The sequence below is a fragment of the Pectinophora gossypiella genome, chromosome 17 (assembly GCF_024362695.1).
Source record: "Pectinophora gossypiella chromosome 17, ilPecGoss1.1, whole genome shotgun sequence".
In the NCBI taxonomy this organism is placed as follows: Eukaryota; Metazoa; Arthropoda; class Insecta; order Lepidoptera; family Gelechiidae; genus Pectinophora; species Pectinophora gossypiella.
The window spans coordinates 14060494-14084386 of record NC_065420.1 but is presented as its reverse complement, the minus strand read 5'-3'; the positions used below and the strand labels follow the sequence as shown (position 1 = coordinate 14084386).

Below are 23893 nucleotides of genomic sequence, written 5' to 3'. Positions count from 1 at the left end.
GCAGTTTTCACTAACACAGTTGGCTCGACCATTATAGACGGCGATACGGCTCACCACCTAACACATTGGTCTAACAGAAAGCTCGGTGAGGTGTGCGAAGTTAGACCAACTTAGGATGAATGTACCTATGACTAGGTACCCCACAGGAATATAGATGTGAGCTTAAGAACACCTATTAAGTTTGTTCGATAGGTTCTATACCTACCTACTTAACAATCTTGAAGCTTTTTCGATAGGTAATTCTGCAGAACAAATTAGCTTTATCTAATTTATTATTTATAATTTATTATTATTTATTTAAATCAAGGGGAGGCCTTTGCCCAGCAGTGGGATCGTATAGGCTAAATAAGATAAGATAAGATTATAATAATTATATTATACCTGGCGTGTGTTAAACATTTTGCATGTGGTGTGTATTGTTGTTGATTTGTATTGTATGCATGTGTGTCTGTAGACCAAATAAATCATTTATCTATCTATCTATCTTTATTACAAAAAATATACTTATATATAAAATTAAATAAATAATAATTTAATATATAATTAAAATAATTAAATAAAAAATAATAATATTTAATAACTATTTATTATTTTTAATTTTATTATTATTGTTATTTATTTTTAATATATAATTTAATTTAATTAAATACCTAGAAACTAAGGTATAGAATAAGCTCAATATGTATGATAAGGTTGTACTCGAATAAATAAATAAGTCTACTTACAAGATCCCACTGCTGGGCTAAACCCCCCCTTTGTTCCTTCTTTAATCCTTCTTGTTTCTAAGTATTTCGCGGTCCTGTGCGTACTCCGGCCAGTCCCTTCGGCTTCGGCAATGCAGGACTTTCCACTTTCACCAAAAACAATAAATATAGATGGCGTTTTAAAACTTTAACGTGATAATTATTTCTTTTCTCATTACTCGGGTAAGTACATAATTATTCCAAGATACAGTAATGGCAAAAGTTTATATAAAAATAATTATTGCTTGATATTTGGATTACGTTATGTATAAAATTATGTTGCTACCTATATTGCTTCTCTTTATTTTAATCAGAATAATAATGGGTGGAAAATGTAATTGTGCCTGGGCGTAATAAAAAGGGTCATCATTTATACCTAAAAACAAAGATAAAAGATGCATTATGTCTGTTATCCACGAAATTAGAAGGTTAAAAAGACGAAGAAAAAAGAAAAAAAAAAGAAAAATCTGTACAGGGCCATCTATATTGTTTTTGGGGCCTGGTGAGCCCTATTAGTTTTATAAATGTCGAAATAATAATTAGAAACTAAAAACATAACAACCGGCAAATAAGACCTAAGTATATTTTATTAAATTCATTCAAAACTCGCGTTAAAATTAACTGTCCGTAGGGTATAAAAAATCGTCGATTTTTATTTTTTTTATTGCCGCGCTTTGTGGGACGGGAGTGAAATGCTGGCAATAATAATTATTTTTTATTTGGCGCGGGGTGGCCAACGTTCGCCGGTTGGAGTGTTGCCAGGTGTAAAGCCGTACATTTTTGATGCTGGCAACATTAGCGTGGTGTGCGTTCGTTTTTTAAATATTCCGAAATCAATTCGCATTGGATCGTATCGCAGTTTAATTGTTTCCAGAATGTGTGTACCAAAATGTTTTTTTAACTTACAAAATATTTTGTGATAAAAGTTACGAATACTAAAGAATAAAAAATAACACAATTACTTTTATATTATATACATGTTGGTGACAGCGTAACGAAAACTTTGAGGGATAATTCAGATGACTCTGAGTTGATATCAAGTGGAATTTTCTGTCCATCGAATCATGGTCTGAATTATCCCCCTCAGTAATCGTTACGACGTTGATAACAGCTTTTCTTATACGCCTCTACTATTATATTATATTTACAAAATAATCATTTCAGCTGATGCCTAAAAAAAAATAGACTCAAGCTTGTGCTATAGGCATCAGCCATCTTAGTGTTACAATCTAAATATATAAAAGGAGAAACTGACTGACTGACATATCAACGCACAGCCTTAATGGCTAAACGTAGGCACTTGAAATTTGGAAGACGTAGCTTAGGTACCGTAGAGGTGCACTGAGAAAGGAATTCCCAAAATTCCCACGGGAACGGGAATTAGCGGGAAAATCATTTTGTATGAAAAATCGAAACCACTTAAGTTAGACGCTTGAAATTTGGCATGCACTCCCACACACACAAATATCTCTATTTCATAACACAGATCTGTGTGATCCATCAAAGTTAAATTAAACATAAAAATGCAATTTAAGAATATAAATATGAATGACAAATACGACTACTTACGTAACTATATTATTATGTACTTATATTAAACTAGGTACTAATATAATATTAATTTTATACAACAAGTAATGATCATCAAAGCTAACACTAAACAATGCAGGTAGTGGGGTAAGGCCGCGTGCACGATGCTAATTAGCCGCCGCACATTGTTGACAGTAGGCTGTGTACACACGCGAGTCAATCACCGTGGTGCAACACATACAATCGACTACGGTGCGGGGATTATGTTACGTTATGTATTAAGTTGAGATTATAATAACATGGAAATTAATATTCATTGTATTAGGACACCACATCATATGGATAATGGTATAATAAGACCAGGTAAGCTCAATCCTATGAAAAGCCGCCATTGCTAGCCGTTGGATGACGTAGTGTTACATGAGTGTTACCATTAAATTGGTATCTCCAACATTCCAAAGACTTAAATTTTGTTATTGAAAATTTCTTAATTACTATCACTTGACACAATATATAAAATAATTAATTTTGTAAGTAAATCTTTTATTAAAGTTCAAAATTGCCTTGCAAAGTGAATTAAAAACGTTAGTCATGGGTAATTTATTTTTTACAAAATGGCAACGGAGGGCGTGATGACGTCAGCGCGGGTAACCTTGAAATGTTATCTGTCACTTTTGAGCATACCTTGTTTTATTATGCCATGTTATGGACTAAAGAGGCCTCCATCGCTATGGTGATGTAAATCGAGTTCGCAAGCTTGTATTATATGTATACAGGATGTTAGTGACATCGTAACAAAAACTTTGAGGGATGATTCAGACCATGATTCTAAGTTGATATAGTGTGGTGGTATAGTGTGTGTTGTTCTTAGTTGTTGAGTGGAATTTTCCGTCAGAATCATGGTCTGAATCATCCCCCTTAGTATTCGTTACGATGTCACTAACACTCTGTATAATGGCAAATCTACAATAAGTATAGCGTACCTAAGTATTTAACGCAGTGTAAGTCGACCTCTGGCAAGATGGCGGGACGATTTGCAGAAGGCGGCTGGAAGCGACTGGATGAGTACTGCTGAGGATAGGGCTTTGTGGTGCGATTTGAGAGAGGCCTATATCCAGCAGTGGACTAGGTGGATGACGATGATGATAACCAATGACGTAAAAAAGTAATATTACTTTAAAGAAATAATAATGAAAGATAAAAGAAAAAAACACATCGGAAAGCTGTTCTAAAACCCATTCTATCGACGAGGGTTTTCACATAACACGTCTTCGCTGCGGTAAAAATATAAAAATATCAATTTTGAGGCGAGACGCGGGATCAGATGAACTGAAGGATCCTGAGGCTTTGGAATTTTATACAATCTTCACGTTGTTTTCAATTTTCCGGTGGAAAGAGAAATATTTTGACGGTACTGTCTTCTTTAGGCATTTGGTTCTTGGTGTTATTGAATATGGATTCGAGTTTTACGACAAGCCGGGATATCTAAACAGCTAAACAGATACGTAACATATCTATAGGTATCATAGACTTAGGTTTGCCACTCAAAGTTGCATTTTTGCATTAGGTTAGTTTCTTTTTATTTGAATTCTAGTATAGCGGCTCCTACTCGCTACGTCACAAGATCGTCACAGACACACAAACGCACACGCACACGCACACACACAAGCACACGCACACAGCCTCAGGTGACACAATTGGTTCGGCTCACCCCTTATCACGTTGGTCTAACAGAAAGCTCGGTGAGGTGTGGGTATCTCTTGCGATGGATGATGGATATACGTCTGACTACCCCAATTGAGACATAGTCGTAAGCTTATATTCTGTTAAAGGCCATAATTTTACATACACTTTCATGGTAGGATAACCTGTGGAACAAAATAAATAATGTTAAAAATACATAATTACAAATATAGTTTTGGGTATCTAATGGCAAACTATCGCTCTGTAACGACGCACCGAAGTTGAGCGTATGTCGATATTCATTACTTTGTGTTGTCAACTTTACATGAATCAAACAAAACATAATATGCTATGCGGGTATCGCACATATTTACATTGCAGAATTACTAAATTGCAACTATCGTACTGGTTTAAGAGGTTTTAATAGTAGGTACCAACGACGGAGGCCCTGGGTTCGAATCCCGGTGGGGACATATCACAAAAATCACTTCGTGATCTCCAGTTTGGTTAGGAAATTACTGACTGATCACCTGATTGACCAAAAGTAAGATGATCCGTGCTTCGGAAGGCACGTTAAGCCGTTGGTTCCGGTTACTATTTACTAATGTAAGTACGTAGTCGTCAGCCTTTGGCGGCTCAATAAAGAAGAAGCTTAACAAACCTTTCCAAGAAATAAAAATTCAGTCCTCGACCGACCTAATGAATACATAAAGTATCACTTTAATTAACATATAAATAAATAAATAGGCCATGAATTTTTATTTCACTAAGCACTCAAGCCCTAAGCTAAGGGTCGTACGTAACGCGACTTACGTAATTTATTTAATGGTCCCATAAAGTTTTGTGCATCGGAAATTTTACTTCATTACTGGATTTCGTCACATTAACCTAATTAAAAGCGTGCTGCATAAATTTCCCAAGATACAGGTTTTACCTAGTTTGGGAACCTCTGTTCATTATCCTTTTTGAAAAAAGAATCTAATTTGGATGTGAGTTTAGTTAACAAAACCTCACAATAAACACGTTAGTATCAATACTTTATGCGTAAAAAAACAAACTTTATGAGTCTTCTTTTGAGTTTGAATTCATGTTTGGATCACAGACTATTTAAATTAAAATTAAAATTCAATAATATCTTTATTCAGTAGGTAACATAGTTACACTTTGAATCGTCAATTTTTACATAATGAACGTCTCATCCGCCTAAAACTACTGCAGGTGTTAGGTGTCACGTGATTTCCATGGAACTTAAATATAGCTGCCGGAGAATGGGTTTAAGGACCAGAAGAAAGAGGTTGGAAGGGCTCTAAAGCGCATTCTGTATGAGAACTGCTGTCGCCGGTTCAACCCCACTCTCTTTTACTCTCTCTCTTTATTTAAGAGCTGCGCTCTTGTCGGTGGAGTAATCGCCATTACTCCATAGATAGGGCGTGTAGAACGGTGGTTGCCCCAATCGCCTTCCGTTCCGCAGTTCACCGACCGATGTTCTAGCTAGAGCCCTACCAGAATCCATTTCCTCGGCCTCCAACCAGTACTGATACCGCGCGCTGCTGCCCGGCATCAGGGGTGCGCTTTTAAAGTAGCGGCGCCTACTCTCTTTTACTACTACTCCTAAAACTATGATAGCTCTACTGCTTCTCAAATTCCATAGCTACATAACCGGCAATGTATATTTTATGTAATACGCTGCAATGTCATCATTACATTACGGCTTCCGTGGTCCAGTGGTCGAATGTTGTGCTTACGATCCGGAGGTCCCGGGTTCGATTCCCGGTGGGGACATATCACAAAAATCACTTTGTGATCCCTAGTTTACTTAAGACATTACTGACTGATCACCTGATTGTCCGAAAGTAAGATGATCCGTGCTTCGGAAGGTAACGTGCCTTTGGTTCCGCTTACTATTTACTGATGTAAGTAGTCGTTACATGAGCCACGTCAGGTGCCTTTGGCGGCTCAATAGTAACCCAGACAGCAGGGTTGATGGGTTTGGTAATCCACCTCATAACCCACACGATAGAAGATGTGTTTATAAGCTATAAAATGAAGCATATCCACTACTCGTTCACAGTGGAACCTCGCCTCACTTGGTTTCGATAGCGAGTATTTGTGTTATTGGTTCCATGTACGAGGAGCATGATATGAATTATTAATTGAATAACAAAGCTACACCAATAATCCTCACTGGGGTAGAGCTGTAGGTAAGTCGTCATAGAATAACTTGTGTTAATAATTCTTGGTACGGTCACGAGTACTAATATGTATACACTTTGCAACCATGTCACATTAACTTTTCTGACAAATTAAACCGTAAGCCTCATTAAATGTCAAATATGATAGTGCGGCAGGGTTCTAAAGTGGGTACATGATATTGCTCATGACTGTACATAGGTACAGCCTCCGTGGTCTAGTGGTTAGATCCGGTTACAAAGTGATTTTTGTGATATTCGGGATTCGAACCCAGGACCTCTGGATCGTGAGCCCAATGCTCAACCACTGGACCACGGAGGCCGTTTAAACACACTGGTGACTACTGACTTAGCTCCGGTCAAGTAGTTAATGCCGTTTGCGGAAAATTTATAATAAGCCACGTCAAAAAAAGAACTGACTTATGGCTATATCTCAATAGGAATAGGATTTTCGCATGCTTATATCTAGCGGATCATGTGATACCTTGTGGGAACTTAAAACCCATCAACTGTTTTACAAAACCATGAATCCTATGCGAATAAATGATTTGAGTTTTGATTTTTTTAGGGTGTAGATCTTCGAGTGAACGACAGGACCGCCTATGTAGTATCACATATCTTAATATAATATATAAAAGATATGCAGAAAGATTGTACGCATTTTGATCTAAAATATGCTAAGATTATGAAGATTTGTATTTAAAAGCTTTGAGCGCTAGATGGTATGTAAACGCAAAAATATCCCAGAATATCCTGTAGGCTTTAAAAATATCCAGATGTTCGTTGTTTTCTTACTTTCTAATTTTAGTCTTGCTGGTTTAATTCCTAAAATAACATTTCCGAATTGTCGAAAAGCTGATTTCCAAACTGTTTTTACCATGACTGTACTACTTATGTACTGCTTTTGCTTCTATGCTGTTCTGGGAGCAAATAAAAAAAAAACATAGAACACGTTCAGCTGCTTGTCTTCCCGGGCAAGTCGTAAAAACCGACAGAGGGATTGTGTCCTCTAACATGATGGACTAATATTATGGGCGATAGGCTGATCCCTTATCACCATAAGGTTTATCATATCCAGCTTACGACATCGTATCAACAGTGGCTGCAAGTTGGCTTTGATTACTTGTGGCTCTGCCCACCCCATTAGGGATTACGGGCGTGAGTTTATATGTATGTATGTATGTGTATGTACTACTTATACAAAAAAAAAACGCGCGACGTCAAGCCACTCGCCGTAGCGAATCGCAGTTCGGGGAGTCGCTGTTCGTTGCAATAATTCGTAATTACGTACTCAAGGGCCCAGTCTCCGGTTGCAGAATAATTGTCACCAAAAACTCGCAACAACTCGATTTTGCGGAGACTGCAGCCTTAAGTAAAGTTGGCGACATACATAAGTTCTAATTGGATATTTGCAAGACGACAAAAGATTCTAGGATATTTTTGCGTTATTATATTAATTGCGATATTGACTTCCGGTGTTCGAGGTATCTGAAGGCCTTTCCCCTGGTAGTTGCGGCTTCCGAATACATCCCGCTTAGGGACTGTACTGAAAAGTATCGGCGTCCGAAGGACGTAATATACGATCCCGACGACCCGATTACTCTAGCCATAGAGGCAGCCAAAACACTTCAGGACCCCGATACCGACCCCGCCGGCGTGGTCGACGATTTCCCTCATTCAGCACTTATCGCTATCGACCCGCTAGGGTCGATTAATTCTTTCAAATATTTTTCCTCTCAGACGACGCCCTCAGCCGAGGTTCGCGCCCAACTGGACACCCTCAGGCCTGTTGTCTTAAACGTTGTACCGGGTGAGAGCCTTCAGCGCTCCCCATTTGTCCGGCCAAGTAGTTAATGCCATCTGCGGCAAATCTACAATAAGTCACGTCAAAAAAAAAAAGAGGTAGGTACCTGAACGAAGGACGCCAAAACAAAATGCATGCAGTTGACACCTGGGGGATTAAAAAAACAATATTGCCATTTGCATTTGCATACCTCTACGCATAAGTGCACGATGCAAACGAATGTCAAACGGCAAAGTAACTTTTTTATGTGAATTAATGGTAAAAGGCTCGACCCCTACTCCAAATTTAAACACATCTGGTAAGGAGTGGGTCTGTAGACTATCGTCTGCCTACCCTATTGGAGATGCAGACATGTTTCTAAGTTCCAGTTACCCTATTTAATGTTTATTTTGGGATTTCGTCTACAGTTGGCGTTTATACTCAAAGCGTTCGGATGGGGCGAAGCGTCACTGCAAGCGACTGCCGAATACCTGCACACTAAGGATATGCTTTGGAAGATCCCTCGTTTGACGCCCGAGTGCAGGGACAGGGGTGGATTTAGAAACAACAAACTCAGATTGAATTTACAAACCAGCGCGAGTATGGAACGGTTTATGTATGTGGAGGACGCAAGAGAAGTATGCCAAGATCCATGGAAATGGAATTCCATAGTCTCTGCTTACCCAGATGGAAAAAATATATATTTATTACTCCCACCACAAAAAACTTCATGCTGTCTTAGCTCAGAACTTTAATTTTTGTGGGAGCTGGTTCTTGTTAAAGGCTTTACGCCTGTGCTACAAGTAACCAGACCCCACGCATTGGATATAAATTAAATAATGACTCTAAGGTTACAAAAAGAAACATACACTATGGTGGAAATAGACGTGAAGTTATGTATGTAAGCCACTGAAACAAACCACTTTAAACCATTGAATTCGACTTTATGAGTTTGAAGTTAATTTTGCTTAATTGACATCACGTGGATTCTAGGGTCTTTGCCCGGTGAATGGCAATAGGCTCTTCCTCTATTACGTGTGGAGTAGGTGTCAGTCTATCCTTCAACCACACACACTCTCTCTCTCTCTCACACACACACACACATGCGTGATACTATGTTAAGTTTTATACACTTAAGTCATGTATCATCATCAATCAATATTTGGGCAAAATAATGCCATAAATATTCTTTTATTCTCAAACGGACAGATTCCCAAAAAGACAGATTGTTTAAAGGCAGAACTACCTGTAAGCAAAAAGAGATGTGTTGTATGACGGTGTATAGTGTTTGGAGTCGTATGATAGAGTATGATATTATTATTATTTTTTTCTCTTTATTTTTAGGAACTTTTGTTTTTAAAACATGCCAGCTCCATCGATCCTTAACATGTACTACAATCTATTATGAGGATGGATATCAAAACGTGCCAAGCCCGGCAGCGAACCCCCACACCATTCCTCCGCGAAAAATTGGGCTCCGACATGAAAAAGGATAGCTTCAGCTACGAGGTAACTTGTTCCTCTAAACAACTAGAACCATCCCCCCCCATGCCGGAACCCAACTCCCCACGAAAAAACATTATGAAAGTCCGCCACCAAAGCCGTCATTCCGACATTCACCCATAACATATTTAAACCGAACAATTTAACTTATTTAGACTAAAAATTAGATCACAGAGCTTTCTAACGGAGTCCGAGGAAGGGTCTGCCAGTATGATATTATTAACTTGCAGTCTTCAAATCATAATCAAATCAATTTATTTGCGAGGATACATAAAAATACACAACGGTGGTGGTAAAATAATTTACATAACAGTGTTGTGAAGTTCGGCCTGTATGCAGGCGTACAAATATAAAAAAAATGGTGCAGTACATTGGTACAAACATTCTGATTGTTATTGAAAAATTATACAAAATTATACCTATTATATTATATATAGCTACAAACCCACTGACTGACTGACTGACTGACTCACTGACATAATTGTTCTCCCAGAAGGAGCGTCGGGGGGTCAAAATGATGTATGGGGGGTGTGATCGGGACCTCCCGGTGAGTATGGGAAAAATCCCAAATCTTGGAAAACTGCTCCTCATCAGGGAGACGCCCTACAGTCTGGCGCGACTATTATACCTGGATCATTTTTTTTTTCGCAAAACCTATTTAAATCTTGGTCAAATTCTACTGTGGGTGAAAAAAAATCAAAATGGCGGAAAAACAAGATGGCCGCCATACAAATTTTTAGTTTTTCCTGAAATTGCCTCTGGGATAAAAATTATGTATAAGGGTTTTGATCGGAACGTCATGTAGAGTACGGGTATACTTCCAGGTTTTCGAAAATTGCTCCGCATCAGGGATACACCCTACGGCCTGGCGAAATTATCGCATCTGGAACTTTTTTGTTTTCAAGAAACCTATTTAAATCTTAGTCAAATTTAATCGCCAGTGAAAAAAAAACAAAATGGCCGAAAAACAAGATGGCCGCCATACAAAATTTTGTTTTTCCAGAAAATGTGTCAGAGCTAAAATTGATGTATAGGGGTGTGATCGGAACGTCATCTTGGAAAACTGCTCCGCATCAGGGAGACACCCTACGGCCTGGCAAAACTATTGCACCTAGAACTTTTTTGATTTCACGAGACCTATTTTAGTCTTGGTCAAATTCTATCGCGGTAAAAAAATGGCGGGAAAACAAGACACGCGAGCAGCTTGCTGCGAGCGAACCACGCGACATCTAGTTATTATACTATATATAGCTACAAACCCATGTACTGACTGACTGACTGACTCACTGACTGACTCACTGACAGGGTTGTTCTCCCAGAAGGAGCGTCGGGGGGTAAAAATGGTGTATGGGGGATGTGATCTGGACCTTCCGGTGAGTATGGGAAAACTTCCAGATCTTGGAAAACTGCTCCGCATCAGGGAGACACCCTACGGCCTGGCGCAACTATCGCACCTAGAACGATTCTTTTTCCACAAAACCTACTTAATTCCTGGTCAAATTCAATCACTGGTGAAAAAAAATCAAAATGGCGGAAAAACAAGATGGCCGCCATACAAAATTTTGTTTTTTCAGAAAATGCATCGGGAGTAAAAACTGTGTATAGGGATGTAATCGGAACGTCTTGTGGAGTATGAAAACACTTCTCTATCTTCAAAATCTGCTCCGCATCAGGGAGACACCCTACGGCCTGGCGCAACTATCGCACCTAGAACGATTCTTTTTCCACAAAACCTACTTAATTCCTGGTCAAATTCAATCACTGGTGAAAAAAAATCAAAATGGCGGAAAATCAAGATGGCCGCCATACAAATTTTTAAATTTTCCTGAAAATGCCTCGGGGGTAAAAATTATGTATAAGGATGTAATCGGAACGTCTTGTTGAGTATGGATATACTTCTCGATCTTGGAAAGCTGCTCCGCATCAGGGCGGCACCCTATGGCCTAGCAAAACTATCGTACCTAAACCAATTTTTCTTTCACAAAATCTATTTAAATCTTGGTCAAATTCTATTGCCGATATAAAAAAATCAAAATGGCTGAAAAACAAGATGGCTGCCATACAAAATTTTGTTTTTTTTTAGAAAAATGTCTTAGAGGTAAAAACAATGTATGGAGGTGTAATCGGAATGTCATGTTGAGTATGAAAGTACTTCTCGATTTTTGAAATCTGCTCCGCATCAGGGAGACACCCTACGGCCTGGCGGAATTATCGCACCTGGAACTTTTTTGTTTTCACGAAACCTATTTAAATCTTGGTCAAATTTTATCGCCGGTGAAAAAAACAACATACCGAAAAACAAGATGGCCGCCATATAAATTTTTGTTTTTCCAGAAAATGTCTCGGGTGTAAAAATTATGTATAGGGGTGTGATCGGAACGTCATCTTGGAAAACTGCTCCGCATCAGGGAGACATCCTGCGGCCTGGCGAAACTAACGCACTTGGAACTTTTTTGTTTTCACGAAATCTATTTAAATCTTGGTCAAATTCAATCACCGTTGAAAAAAAATCAAAATGGCGGAAAAACAAGATGGCCGCTATACAACATTTTCGTTTTTCCCGAAAATGCCTCGAAGGTAAAAATTATTGTACAGGGATGTGATCGGAACGTCATGTAGAGTACGGGTATACTTCCAGGTTTTCGAGAACTGCTCCGCATCAGGGAGACACCCTAAGGCGTGGCAAAACTATCGCACTTGGAACATTTTTTTTTCCACTAAACCTATTAAAATCTTAGTCAAATTTTATCGCCGGTGAAAATAAAAAAAATGGCCGAAAAACAAGATGGCCGCCATATAAATTTTTGTTTTTCCAGAAAATGTCTCGGGTGTAAAAATGATGTATAGGTGTGTGATCGGGACGTCAAGATGTTTATTTGAAAATAAATCAAAATAGCGGAAAAACAAGATGGCCGCCATACAACATTTTAGTTTTTCCCGAAAATGCTTCGGAACTGTTCGGAATTGTTTGGAACATCATGAAAAGTACGGATATACTTCCAGGTTTTCAAAAACTGCTCCGCATCAGGCAGACACCCCACGGCCTGGCAAAACTATAAAATCTGGATCAATTATTTTTCGCAAGACGTATTTAAATCTTGGTCAAAATTAATTGCCGGTAAAAAAAAACAAAATGGCGGAAAAACAAGATGGTCGCCATACAAAATTTTCGTTTTTTTCCGAAAATGCCTCGGGGGTGTATATGATGTATGAGGGGTTTGATCGGATCATCATCATGTTGGGTATGGAAATCTTTTTCGATCTTGAAAAACTGCTCCGCATAATGGAGACAACCTACAGTCTGGCAAAACTATCGCACCTGAAACGATTCTTTTTTCACGAAACCTATTTAAATCTTGGTCAAATTCTATCGCCGATAAAAAAAAACCAAAATGGCGGAAAAACAAAACGGTCGCCATACAAAATTCCAGAAAATTGTTGTTTTTTCAGAAAATTCCTAAGGAGTAAAATGTATGTATGAGGGATTTGATCGGAACGTGATATTGAGTATTGAAATACTGCTCGATCTTCGAAAACTGCTCCGCATCAGGGAGACACCCTACGGCCTCGCAAACCTATTGCACCTGGATTTTTTTTGTTTTCACGAGACCTAATTAAATCTTGATCAAATCCTATCGCGCGGCAATGCGGCAATTACACTTTCTAATCCATTCTGCCCCGTGCGTCAAGGTCACGGGCTTGTCGATCAGGATCGTGTAGTTTAATAGCAAATCGGTGGAGCGTAACCATGGTAACCACGATCTCAAGCGAGTTGGTGGGGAGTAACCATGGTATCACGAGCTACTGTAATAGCGTCGGATAATCGACGACGACGACAATCTCGATGTGACTTTGACGCCTCGCTCTAGGTGCATTGGGTACTGTAATTAGCGATTATCATAGTTTGAAAGTATCCAGTTACAGTTTTCAATCATCCGTCCCTTTCCTTTTCGGTTGATAAGAAAATGACAGGTATAACTTCAAATAAACTTCGATAGTGTGTACTGGAATCAGCACCAACAACACATGTTACTCTTGCATATTTAGTAACTAAGTAGGTAGGTAGGTAATAGAAATATTTTATAAAATACTATATATTACTTTCCAGGCTATTTTCTCAAAAAAAAAATACAGATGGAGCTGTCCAGATTTAACGTGATAAATACGTAAATACCTATTTTCTCATTACTCGAATAAACAATTATTGAAATATATTATAATGCAATGGCAGTATATAAATTATCCGTAAAATTAGAAGGTTAAACGATCGCACATCTGTACAGAGCCATCTATCTTTGTTTGGGAAAAGTAGTCTGGAAAGTCCCTCATTGGTACCCATAGACTTTGTAATAATATTTGTCTTGTATTTAAGCCAATAAAGACTACCAAAGGATGTTTGATGTGGAAATCTGGTCTCAAAAGGTCATAAGTTCACTGTCAGTAGGTAGGTAGGTACCTACATTAAAATGCAACTAACAATTTTGATACAACAAAAAACACTGATTGTGAGATCTTATCAGTTGAAGTGGTGGTAAACGACGTGGTTACTATTTATATTTTTCAAAATAATTTTACAATGAAACAATTTTATTAAAAGACACATTTTTAGAAATAAGTTGTTTTATTATATATTTAAAATATCATAAGTAGGTGCAACCACACAAAATATTTCTACATTTAATTAAATAGTTGAAATAAAACAGCAACTTAACCAAGTACTCTCGGCCTCCGTGGTCCAGTGGCTGACTGTTGGGCTTACATCTGGAGGTCTTAGGTTCAAATCCACAAAAATTACTTTGTGATCCCCAGTTTGGTTAGGAGATGGCTGGCTGATCAACCGATTGTGAAGTAAGATAATCTATGCTTCGAATGGCATGTTAAGCTGCTGGTTCCAGTAACTACTTACTGATGTTAGTACATAGTCATTACATAAATCATGACAGGGGACTTAATATGGTAACATATTAGTAAGTAGGTATAGAATAAACTTGACAATAACATTAAAATATATGGGTTATGTGCCTAACTAGCTTATCTAACTATTTAATGATATGATAATATAAATAATAAAGTGATTTAAGCTTATAGTTTAACAAAATTTATGAACATAAATAGGTAGCTACTAACTACATACAATGCAACGGAACGGCACACTGAACACAGCTCTTATGTTCACTAGATATTAATACTTTTGAGGTGAGCTCATCCTGCATACAACGCATACGTGAGCATCCATCAGGAATCTGAAAGCAAATATGAATGTTCTTCAAAAAATAATTGTAGTTTTGATGTCCCATGTACAATAATATATTTTACACAATATGCCTGATTATAACAATATTATTAAATCTGTAGGGATAAAATTAAAATATGCCAACATTAGATTGAAATTAAAACAATATTTTAATTAAGTTGCCTTATAACAAACAATGAGGGTCTTTCTAATTGACATTCCCCAAACACATGATAGATGGCATTGTTCACTTTTAACCTGATAATTGCCTATTTTCTCATTGCTGGGGTACATAATAATTCAAAAATGTAATGTAATAATGGAATCATCATATAATATAAAACTAATTGTTTCTTGATATTCGGATCACATTATGTATAGAATGACATTGCTACCTATATTGCTTCTCTTTATATTGATCAGAATAATAATAGGTGGAAGTTGTATCATCATAATATACCATCATCATTTATACCCAAAAACAAAGATAAAAGATGCATATGTCTATTATCCATGAAGTTAGAAGTTTACAAAAAAAAAAAACTTAACAATGCCATATATTGTGTTTTTGGGGAACACCGATTGGAAAGTCCCCCATTATGATTGAAACACATAAAACCTTTTAAATGGCTCTTACACAATGTAAATTATAATCCTTAATACTTTATTGGGTGAATATCAAAATGTGCCATGTTTGGTGGCGAACTTTCATATTTTGTTTTTCGTGAAAAATTGGATCCTCCTCCTCCTTTTGGATCCTTTATCATGTCGGAACCCAATTTTTCACGAAAAAATAATATGAAAGTTCGCCACCAAACTTGGCACATTTTGATATTCACCCTATTACCTGTCTCGGAGATATTTTTGTTTTTCAATATAATGTCACTCTTCATTTCTTTCAAGCTTATGGCCTGTGATTTTGTCTTCTTGTATGCCTTCCCAAAGATATTCCACATCTTATACAGACACATTGCTTCCAACTCTCGGACTGGAACATTCATCAGGAGACTTGTTATTGTTACTTGCATCTCTTAGTATGAGTTACACACAAAGTCGATCAGCATCTAACACCTATAAATAAATAACTTTATAATAACAGTGTCATTCCATTGTATATTACTTACATTGCAATTTATCAACAAACATTATCCACAAACTTTTTATCATTTCGGCTTTATCCAAAACACATAATGGTTCTGGAAGTTTTACCAGTTGAATATCCACGCAAAAACGGGGAAGTAGGGCTCGACTCGATGAACTTGTAAGTTACAAATTCTAATAAAGTAGGTAGGAAAAAAGTAGCACAGGAAACTATCATCAATACAATAGAACTTCACCAATAATAATTGTTCAAATGTTCACCGAGACAAAAAAAAATATATTTTTTTGTTTTCCCCGAAGGGTAAGGCAAAGGAAACTATGTCCATACAGCCATGTCTTACATATTTTTTTTCTTGATGATTAATGAAATTATAAAAAGTGATGACGATGAATGATGAAACCTAAGCCCCCACCCTCGGAGCAGACTCCTACTCAGGAACCCTAAACGAATTAACTCAAAAGTCCGCATAAACTTTGAAGTTATGAAGCGGCTTGTTGGCACGAAGCGAAAATAAATAGATACACTTTGTTTATTGAATATTCCGATATAATAACACTGTCGCTAATGTTTTCCGACTAACTTAATGCGGTCATTAACCACAAAACACCACTTCGTATTAATTATTTAGATTTAAGATTATTCAATGAAGAAAACAACTGTCCGTTCCAGCCAAAAAGTCTAAAAAAATAAAATATATAAACTTTTTTTTTTGTTATTTTGTCCATAGAACAGGCAAAGGGAACATAACCCATACAGCCAAACGTAGTACACGTTAAATTCGTTAAAAATAGGTAAACGTATTTTAATTTTCTTAAATCGGAAGGCAATGGTACACAGCCATACAGTTTTTACTGTTGTTATGTCTTATCCACAGGTTACGCAAAGGTATTATTTTATGCCATACCTACCTACAGCTTCATCTTCTATTATAATAGTGCGGTCTCACCCGGGGTGAATCTAATTTCCTGGGGCCTTAAACTCAAATTACTAACAAGGTTGCTTTGCGCCATCATCCATGGATACACAGCGTTATCTATATTTTTTTCGAGAACGTAGCCAAGAATGTCCCTCATTGTGATGAGAATGTTCAATGTTCACTTCGTATTAAATATTTAGATTATTCAAAACACCCGACTGATGAAATGAAGGAACGGCAGCCCCCCAGACCTGCTTATGCAAGTGGTGACAAAATAAGAAAAAAAAGATTATTCAATGAAAAAAGCAACTTTCCCGCCAAAAACCCACGGAAAAATGAATGAAAATAGTCAATCATTGTTGCTTATTTAAAAAGTTAAATGGTACTGATGTGACAAAAAAACAATTAGATTTTATATTGCTTATTTATTAATTCCATCGATATCTATGCGTCCAAGTGACGTAAAAAAGTATCTCAATATTTTTCGATATTGGCTGTTTGAATCTGTTTTGGCAGAATTTCTTTGTTAGTCTCATGGAAAAAAAAAGTTAATTCGTACCCAAACCGTTGGCGCGAAAAAGTGACAAGCGTCTTTTCACTCACTTGTATTTCAAGATTTCCAAAGGTAAGTCGATTTTGTTATTAATAATTTAACAATTATTTTTAAATATGTAGGTATATAATAAGGTAATAATCTTTAAAATCGTAAAAAAGTTGCCATATAAACAATTATAATTGTAAGATTTTTAACTTTCTGTACTGATTTTCTCTTTTTCACATAATGAAAGTGAAAACATTAAAAGGTAAGTACCTACCTACTTAAAAGCTATAAGTAATTCTTATTTTACTGTCTATCTATTAGATAAACACATATAATACAGAAGTGTTTTGTTTACAGATGAAGCGTTCAAGCGTTGAAATTCCATTGTGCTCTACAATGCTTCGCCGTCGCGTCGACGACGAGCAGCCGGCGAATGCTGTTACCTGCATCGGTGCCGGTAAGTACCTATTTAAATTTTAAGGAACATAATACCTAATGCACATTTTTTTACGTTACATCCATTTTAAGAAACGATCGATTGATTCTATGATGATTATAATGTCTAAAATAGCCGCTTGATATCAGCCATGGAAAAAAACTTTACTTTATAACTGGCATTAGGTACCTATCTACTTAAATCAATTGCATTGCCCCTACTTATGCTGTGTGACTAGAATAGGCGATAGATAGTTAATTACTATTAATATTTTTTTAGAATTAAGTAAGTAGGTTGGTAAGTATATGAAGTAAGTTAGTTAACCTATGATAAATTTAGATGGAGATCATTGCCCCTACTTATGCTGTGTGACTAGAATAGGCGATAGGTAGTTAATTACTATTAATAATTTTTTGAATATTTAAATAAGTAGGTTGGTAGGTGTATGAAGTAAGTTAGTTAACCTATGATAAATTTAGATGGACACACAACACTGTAGATAATAATAATAAAATTGAATCCTTTTTGAATCCTAACAATTCGAGTGTAATTCTGGTTTGACAGCAACCCGTGTTGTAGCACAACAGTAACATCACTCATTAGATGACCTGTAATAAGTAGGTCTGTAACAAATTATAATACACACACAAGTTAACCTATGACCATAGTACTTATTCTATGCTATAGCAGTCACTATCTTAATATTCTGTGTGAAAAGTTAAACCTTTCTCTAAAATCGTGAAAAAGCCAACTAAGTATGTCTGTTTTATGCAAAGAAGAAGTAGTGTATTTTATCCAAAGTGACAAGTTACTACAGATGGTTAAATACAACTATAACCAATGTTTTAATAATATTATAATATATTTTAACTATGTTACTAATAATTATAGAAATTAGTAATTAGGTAACAAAATTATTATAAAGTTATCTACTTAATTATAACAGAGCTATTTATAATTACAAAATTATATCAAACAAGTAAGTAAGTATACAGAGATAGAGATATCGAAGCTTTGAAGTATTTAGTTTATCTGAAAAAAAAAGTTTGAATGCTATAATAACATTTGTCTACAAGAAACTTTTTTAAATTACTGTCAAAGAGTGTATGTAGGTTTGTCTATATTTTGAATTTGGTTAGGGTTATGGTTATATATCTTGATGACCATGTGGTGGGGACTGAAGGAAACTAATCTAATTCCATTTTTAACAGACTTCAAAAAAAAAAGGTTATTAATTTGACCCATATATTGTAATGTGTGCCAAATTCCGTATATATGCATGTATGTTTGTCCATGCATTTCTTAGCAACTACAAATCATATTGCAATAATGCTTGTTTATGGGATTAAGTATCATCCAACATAGGAAAGAATGCAAGTCTCATCAAAATTGGTTTAGAAATTTCCAACTTATGGTTGAAAAACAGTTAAAAATAAGTAACCTTGTGTTCGGTCAAGGGTGTGTCGGACACTACATACATTAAACAAATTATAAGACATGTTATATTCCAGTGTTTTGTTAACGAAGGTACCTGGTCGCTGGCGTATTAATATTATTAGTGACACTCTCGAGTTACAAATAAAACAAATAAAAAGTAATTTCAAAATTTAGATTCTAATGTATTCAACTAAATTTCTGACTTTTTATTTGATAGATTTTGAAGTCAGTCAGTAAAAATATAATGTAGGTATATATATACTATGTTATACTATATTATTATTATGTGTATATGTACCTAAAGTTCCGTTCACGGAAAAGGTTAGTAAAGGAAAATTCTGTGTAGGTATGTAAGTATGTACTATAAATACACGTCTAACGCATAAGTAGGAGCGAGACAGACCATTCTAACGTAGTATTATTCTTTATTTGATGCCTATAGCTTAAGTGATGTTCAACTTAATCGTCTTATATGTAGATACTTGGATTTCGTCATCAGAATTTTCTTTTACTGACCTTTTCTGTGGACGGAACCTTAGGTGCGCGAGTCCAAATCGTACTTGCCTGGATTTTTTTAATTTTTTGACAAATATACATACTTCACCTGTATTAGTCTCAAATAATCTCACACTATGATGCAACAAGATCAAGATAAGAACAAAAACTGTGGTATTACGTTTTACTGTTATTTTATATTAAATCTTCAAAATATTCCGTCAATAGAGTGCTGCATTGCATACCTACATAATATCTCGCCTATTTCCCATTGGAGTAGGCAGAGAACAGATTTATGAGAGAGAATATGAATGAAATTGGACTTAAAGTCAGTTTATTACCTGAATGAAATATTTATGTTACAATTACGTAATTAATTGCTTAATCTTTTATTAAAATTGTCAAAAGGTTATTAATGAGAACGTTGACGAGTATGAGTGGCATGACTTTGAATGATAAAATAGTGTGCTAAGGGACCATTTGAAAGAAGATGTAGTGAAAAGAAATGACAAAAGAATGCTTAGATAGTTTGGACATGGACAATATTTATTATGCCGGTATAATTGGTAGAATCACCTAATTGTCCGAAAAAGTAAGACGATTCCGTGCTTCGGAGGGCACGTTAAGCTGTTGGTCCCGACTATTAGCCGTAAAAACACCTCCACCAACCCGCAGTGGAGCAGCGTGGTGGAGTATGCTCCATACCCCCTCCGATTGATTGAGGGGAGGCCTGTGCCCAGCAGTGGGACGTATATACGAGTAGGCTGTTTATGTATGTATGTATAATTGGTAGAATCGGAAGAGGAAGGCCTAGGTAGTACATACCTCGATTAATTCCAGGATATTTAAAAAAAAGCTACGGTCAAGAGTACTGGGAACCAGCGAGCGTGCATAAGAGTGGTCGAAACGAAAGTGATGTGTCAGGATCGTAGGAAGTTGAAATGCGTGGTCTCTGCCTATCCCAACGGGAAATATACGTAATTTTAAGTATGTATTTTTTCGAGATACATAGTTGCTTAGAATGATATTTGATAGTCTTAAACTCATAGTTTCAGTATTCCATAAGTTTTTTATTGTATATACCATATCATTACTTACAGAACCGTTATGCCATTTTGTATATTGTAAAGTGGGCGCTTCGTATTTTTTTCACTTTAGCCACAGCTACGATGGCAATGTTGACGAATTTATTTTATCGACTTTTTATGTTCAAGTACAAAGTGTGCTTGCTACATGTGAGATTATATCTACATGACTGTCGCGCCTGGCTGATGCTCAGCGGTTGCTTTGCTGCTTTGTGCGGCACGAGTTAGCGGTATTGTGTAAAAGTGCTTAAACAAATGTCATTTTAACTATTAAAAAATCAAGACAACGATTACACACTACCTAGGTTTATTGATCCGACTGAAATTTTATGTGTGTAGTTTATTATTATTTTTTAATAATAGGTACCTATTTTAATTTTCCTATACTAATTATTGCATTCCCTGTAATTATATATGAATATTTTTATAAGTAAAAAAAATAGATTCTTGGAGAATGATAATATTGATAATTATATTTAAGTATATAGGGTAAACTGCCTAATTATTAGCACCTTAAATTATTGGTACGGTCTAATCATTTCTCAAATTTTAATGTTCACACCGAGGTTAAGGCGCTTGCAAAAAAATGCTCTAGAGTAGAATATTAATATTTGTTTATATAGCACGGAAAATGTTCATTTTTTTTCTAATAAATTTAGTAGGGGTATCAATAATAGGGTATATTACCTTATCTATTAAATAAATTCATATCTAACATTTACTGTTTCATTAGGTCTAACACACCAAGGCTCCGATATGTATGAAGGTAACAATTCGCAATGTACGGTTATCTCAGCTTGCGCTTCAATTTATTCTGTGTTCCATAATCGCGCATCTTTCGCTACTGCCGAAATTGATGAAATTTTAAAAATGGGGGATACACTTTACATGCAGTTAAAATATTTACTTCAGAGGGGTGTCAGTTATTTTATGCCAGATGAATTACCCAATGAGCTTCGCGTCGGGAGTAACGTCGTACATATAGTTAGTATGGAGGACAACTGGATCATTTCTAACACGTATCCCACTACCCCCGCGAATAAAGACATAGGTTTATTAACGTTAAAGAATATATTGGACAACAGAGTGTTTTTTAATACAAATGACTATACTGTTGATTCACAATTCGCTTATAATGTAAACAATTCAAATCACAACGACAGTACCGATAGCATATTGTTTACGGGTCAGGGTTATACTTTTAGTTTTTGGCGGTTTAATGGTGAATATTATTTCTTTAACAGCCATGCGGTTAACAGCAAAAACATTAACATAGGAAAGGGTAAACTAGAGGACGGTCCTTACGTAGCACGTTTATTTAAATGTAATTCAACCGAAGCGCTAGCAAAACTTTTGCTCGCGAATGTAATTTACGACGGATCCGAATACTCATTAACTCGATTAAGAGTATTAAATAACGATCTTATATGGCAAAATGAAACGCAGGTTAGTTCCGAAACGTCACAGTCCATTTTAGTAGATTTAATATCATCACCATTACTGAAAGTGAATCAAACTTTAGATTCGATTTTGTTTAACTATCAGTCAACACTGGCCCCGCTTAAAACCTCTGTGCAAAATTTAGATAGTAAATTGAAAGTTGACTCGAATCCGATAGATGTTTATGACACTACAAATGATTTGAAATTGTCAATTTTAAAACCAGTTGTCCTATTAGAAAGGATTGGTAATCAAGACGAAAACCAATGCGTTAAAAATAAAGGCGGCCGACCCAAAAAACAGAAACGCGGACCAAAACCGAGTAAGGAACACGCGCATCGCGAAGCGGTAAGGAAATATTCAACGAAAAACCCCGCTGTTAATCGCAAGGCAGTTCAACGGTATAACGAACGCAATCCAGACATTCACCGCGAGGCCGTTCAACGGTATAACGAACGCAATCCAGACATTCACCGCGAAGCCGTTCAACGGTATAACGAACGCAATCCAGACGTTAACCGCGAGGCCGTTCAACGTTATAACGAGAACAATCCAGATGTTCATCGCGCGGCCGTTCAACGTTATAACGAGAACAACCCAGACGTTCATCGCGCGGCCGTTCAACGTTATAACGAGAACAACCCAGACGTTCATCGCGCGGCCGTTCAACGTTATAACGAGAACAACCCAGACGTTCATCGCGCGGCCGTTCAACGTTATATCGAGAACAACCCAGACGATCATCGCGCGGCCGTTCAACGTTATAACGAGCTCCACCCCGAAATTATCAAAAAAGCAGCACGAAAATACACAGAGAATAGTCGTAACATAGAAACGCCGCTGAGATATTCAAAAAATTTAATAGGTGAAAAACAGGGACACGAACTTAATATTATTAGATTATATAATTTGAAAAATACGTCGCTTCTGTCTGATAAAACATATAGATGTCCAAATTGTAATGCTCCATTGTTCGAAGAAGAGAAATCTCGTCGACAATGGTGTTGCCATTCAGGAGATTATAACGTTCAAAATTTTCTCCCATTAAACGAAGAATTTTATACAAATTCAGCTTTTTTAAATAGACCACGCGCTTACAATAATATTTTTGCATTTTCGGCATTAGGTGTTTCCCACGGTTACCATCATCCAGAAGGTATATCTTTTCTAAAAATTCAAGGACGTATTTACCACCGTATCTTTGATTTGTCTTATAATGAAAGTCCTAATAATATTAATTTTTACATAAATGACAGTAGCGAGAGAGAGAGTTTAGCTAGCGAATTAAGTTTAGATAAAACGGTAGTTCGAATGATTACAGGGTTCATGCACACAGTTAATCCATATATAAATTGTTTTAGAAGGTTAAGTTTAGAGGTATCATCAGAAGCTTTCTTGAAGTTCGAAAAAACTACTCGTGCGACTCACGGTAACATCCTCGGAGATCAACCTATTGGTCAAGAAATTGCCGCAATTATTAGTACAGACCGCGAAGAATTTTCTCCACGCTGTATTGTAGTCAAAAAGATAGCAGACGGTAGGCCTCGAACAATAGATATAATGGATTCCTTATACGAGACTTTCCAGTATCCTCTCTTATATCCTCACGGAAATACTGGTTGGCATCCAGATATGAGAGATAATAAGGGCAATAAGCTTAATCAGGTTAAATATGTCCGTTGTTTACTTTTATCCGAATCGCGATTTAGCATATTTGGTCGTTTATCTGAAGAGTGGTTAGTCGATATGTTTTGTAGAATTTTAGAAGAACGCTTGC

At 36.5% G+C, this 23893-nt stretch overlaps 1 long non-coding RNA gene across 1 annotated transcript; it reads right to left on the bottom strand.

The window, feature by feature from the left end:
- Positions 1-14052: 14052 nt before the first annotated feature.
- Positions 14053-16001, bottom strand: LOC126374247 (uncharacterized). Its single transcript, XR_007567416.1, has 3 exons — positions 15809-16001; positions 15512-15735; positions 14053-14674 (listed from the first exon to the last, which is right to left on the bottom strand). It is a non-coding gene; the product is annotated as an uncharacterized LOC126374247 (long non-coding RNA).
- Positions 16002-23893: the final 7892 nt, after the last annotated feature.